The following is a 3751-nucleotide window of genomic DNA, read 5'->3' as shown; positions in this document are numbered from 1 at the left end:
TACATTAATATGTATAAAATAGATAACAACCTGCTGTATAAAAAATTAAATTAAATTTTAAAAAAGAAAATGAGGAAACTAAATTAAAAATAAATAAATAAATGTCTTTTATTTTCTGGACTTACTGTGTATTTTAGAAGAGTCTACACTAACCTAGTAGCTTTGACGAATTTGAAGCATCCATTTCAACTCCAGCAATACCAATTTTGTTAAAAGCAAATTAATGAAACTTCTTCCTTCATTCAGTCTTACATTTTCCTCACATGGTCCTCCATTAACTATCCTGCTCTTTACATCTCATTTGTTTCTTGTTTGTGGCTTACAATTATCTCTTCAGCTTGACCATTACAGGAATTCTTCTTTACTGACCCTTTGCAATTACCCTTGAGTGCAATTCTGTTCTTGACGGGCATCTTGTTCTGTTTCCTTTCCCACCCCATGTGATTCTAAGTGTTCTCAGGAGCTCAGCCCAGGGTAAGGCAATCTGCTTAGCTAGCTCTTCTAATGCATGAACACTGGGTCTGGCAACAAAAGATAAAAAAGAAAAAATAACTCATGTGGTTTATTAAGGGTCAGGAATTACCTGCTCTGATGCAGCAAAATATCTAGAAGGTGAAGGATTCAAGTGGTACATAAAGTTGGACAGGAAGTTGAGAGATGTCAAAAGATAAGTGGTCTTCTATAAGAATATATATAAGTGGAGGATCTAATTGTTACTTCCTTTGAACATTTACTGAATAACCACTGTAATGCATAGCTGCCATGAAGAAAAGAAAGGTTAATAAGGAAGTAAAACTACAGATCAAAGCAGAAGCTTCTAGACTAGACTTTTCCAGGTCTGGTTTTGGATCTTTTAAAACTAATTTTACAGAATTAGTTCAGTATGATATCACTTATATGTGGAATCTAAAAAAGAAAACAAACTGCCCTTTACGCGGTCACGCTGAGCTAGCGCCTGGGCCTGGGATGGGGCCGCAGCGTCCACACACTCACCGCCTCCTGCTGTCTCCTGCTGCTTCCAGACCATGGTCACCAGCAAAGTGAGCAAGCTTCAAGCCTTTGTGAAAATGTGCAAGCAGGACACGAGTGTTCTGCACACCGAGGAAATGCACTTCCTGAGGGAGTGGGTGGAGAGTATGGGGGGTAAAATACCACCTGCTACTCATAAAACTAAATTGGAAGAAAATACCAAGGAAGAAAAAACAGATAGTAAGAAGGTGGAGGAAAACATAAAGACAGACGAACCATCAAGTGAGGAAAGTGATCTAGAAATTGACAATGAAGGTGTGCTTGAACCAGGCACTGATGCCCCTCAAGAAATGGGAGATGAAAATGTAGAGATAACTGAGGAGATGATGGATCAGGCAAATGATGATCAGGCTGCCATTGATGCCCTAAATGTTGGTGAACTACAGAAAGCCATTGACTTGTTCACAGATGCCATCAAGCTAAATCCTTGTTTGGCCATTCTGTATGCCAAGAGAGCAAGTGTCTTCATCAAATTACAGAAGCCAAATGCTGCCATCCGAGACTGTGACAGAGCTATTGAAATAAATCCTGATTCTGCTCAGCCATACAAGTGGTGAGGGAAAGCACACAGACTTTTGGGCCATTGGGAAGAAGCTGCCCATGATCTTGCCCTTGCCTGCAAGCTGGATTATGATGAAGATGCTAGTGCAATGCTGAAAGAAGTTCAACCAAGGGCCCAGAAAATTGCTGAACATCAGAGAAAGTATGAGCGAAAACGTGAAGAGCAAGAGATCAAAGAAAGAATAGAAAGGGTCAAGAATGCTCAGAAAGAACATGAGAGAGCCCAGAGGGAGGAAGAAGCCAGACAACAGTCAGGAGCTCAGTATGGCTCTTTTCCAGGCGGCTTTCCTGGCAGAATGCCTGGTAATTTTCCTGGAGGAATGCCTAGAATGGGAGGGGGCATGCCTGGAATGGCAGGAATGCCTGGGCTCAATGAAATTCTTAGTGATCCAGAGGTTCTTGCAGGCATGCAGGATCCAGAAGTTATGGTGGCCTTCCAGGATGTGGCTCAGAACCTGGCAAATATGTCAAAATATCAGAGCAATCCAAAAGTTATGAATCTCATCAGTAAATTGTCGGCCAAATTTGGAAGTCAAGCATAATGCCCTGCTGACAAATAAAGCCCCTGCTGAAGGAAAAGCAACTTAGATCACCTCATGGATGTCATAATAACACAAACCAGTGTACCTCTGACCTTCTCATGAAGAAAGCTGGGGTGCTTTGAAGATAATCTCTACCCCTCTGCCCCAAATGCAGCTGAAACATTTTACAGTGGTTTTCCATTAGGGTATTCATTCAGATAATGTTTTCTTACTAGAAATTACAAAATTTAAACAATTTTTAAACCTTAAAAATATTTAAAACAAATTAAAAGGGTGTATTAATCCCTACATTTTTCTTTACTAATCATTTTGGTTTTTTCCTTTGAATAAATTAGGCAAGGAAGATACTTCAGTATGGAAGATTTATTGTTCAAGTTTGAGTGAAATAAGATTTATTAGTGGGAGGCAAATGTAACATTTAAATAGATAAAGTTTGAGCTGGATATATGGTTACTGAAGCATTTTGATTTATCTTTTTAATTGCTTTATTATTATTATTTTTAATGATTTTCTTCCATGAAACTATTGGGACCACCAGTATTTCAGTAGGACCTGGGTAGGGACTGGAAGTACTTGGCAGGGCAGCAGTAATCTTACTGCATTTTATATAATGTGTACCCTTGTGCAGATGCATTTAAATCTTACACTGTGGTGAAGGGATGATTTTTACACTGCTGCAGTAAAATCAGATTACTTAGCTCTGTTTTTATCTGATATCTAAAATAAATGTTTCATATTACCACATATGGGAAATAAGGGAATACTTTTCTTTTTGTATTTCTATGTTTAAAATGTTCTTTTCATATCAGAAGATGCCCAACTCTTTGTCTGCTTTCTACTTGTTTTCACATTTTTTTTCCTCTTACTCTTCTTGGGCTAAAGATGATGCTTTTTCACTAGCATCATCACTGCTATCATCATTCACAGCATAATTAATGCTGGGTTTAATTTAATATGTAATACAAATAGTGGCTACGTAGGGTAATACCCATAATAGCTGTAGTTTCTTACTTGGCCAAGAGATTTCGTATTTAAGTGTTAGATTTCCTCTTTGGTGAAATCTTAACATACCAAAAGATGTTGGAAGAAGGGATTCCCTTTGGTGTTTGGTCTCCTACTTAGGAAATACCTACTGCAGTTAGAGTTTATCTTGTAGTATTAATTTTTGGAGAAGTTTGAATTAATTGATACACAAAGAGGGGAACCTAAATTCCTAATCCAGCATGAACTAAAAAAATTGATGAGATTCATGGTGTTTCTTCATTGTGGAGTTGTCAGCATTGTGAAAGATGCATTGTTCTATTCAGCTCTTAAATACTGCAGCCATGTCTCCACCTCTCCTTATTCCTTCCCTCTCCTCCAAGGAAAAAGAAAATGATAAATTTTCTGTTGTACATACAATTCTTATATTAAATGAGGCTAAGTCCAGGCACTGTACCAGGAATTGCTAGGTTTCTACTTATTATCTTTCAATGTAAAAAAATGCTAGTTTAAAAGCAATTTCAAGGGATGAGAGCCTCTGTACTTATTTGAAGAATCTTATGGTAGGAGCATAAGATTGAAGATTGAAGCATAAGATTGAAGAATCAATGGTAGGAGCAGTGAAGTAAATTCCATGG

At 37.9% G+C, this 3751-nt stretch overlaps 1 pseudogene; it reads left to right on the top strand.

Moving 5' to 3' along the window:
• The first annotated feature begins 1025 nt into the window (after positions 1–1025).
• On the top strand, positions 1026–2132 carry LOC114899420 (annotated as a pseudogene).
• Positions 2133–3751: the final 1619 nt, after the last annotated feature.

The sequence above is a fragment of the Monodon monoceros genome, unplaced genomic scaffold, assembly GCF_005190385.1.
Source record: "Monodon monoceros isolate NGI ecotype Baffin Bay Population unplaced genomic scaffold, NGI_Narwhal_1 Super_Scaffold_18, whole genome shotgun sequence".
Classification (NCBI taxonomy): Eukaryota; Metazoa; Chordata; class Mammalia; order Artiodactyla; family Monodontidae; genus Monodon; species Monodon monoceros.
This window is presented reverse-complemented; position numbering and strand designations above follow the sequence as displayed.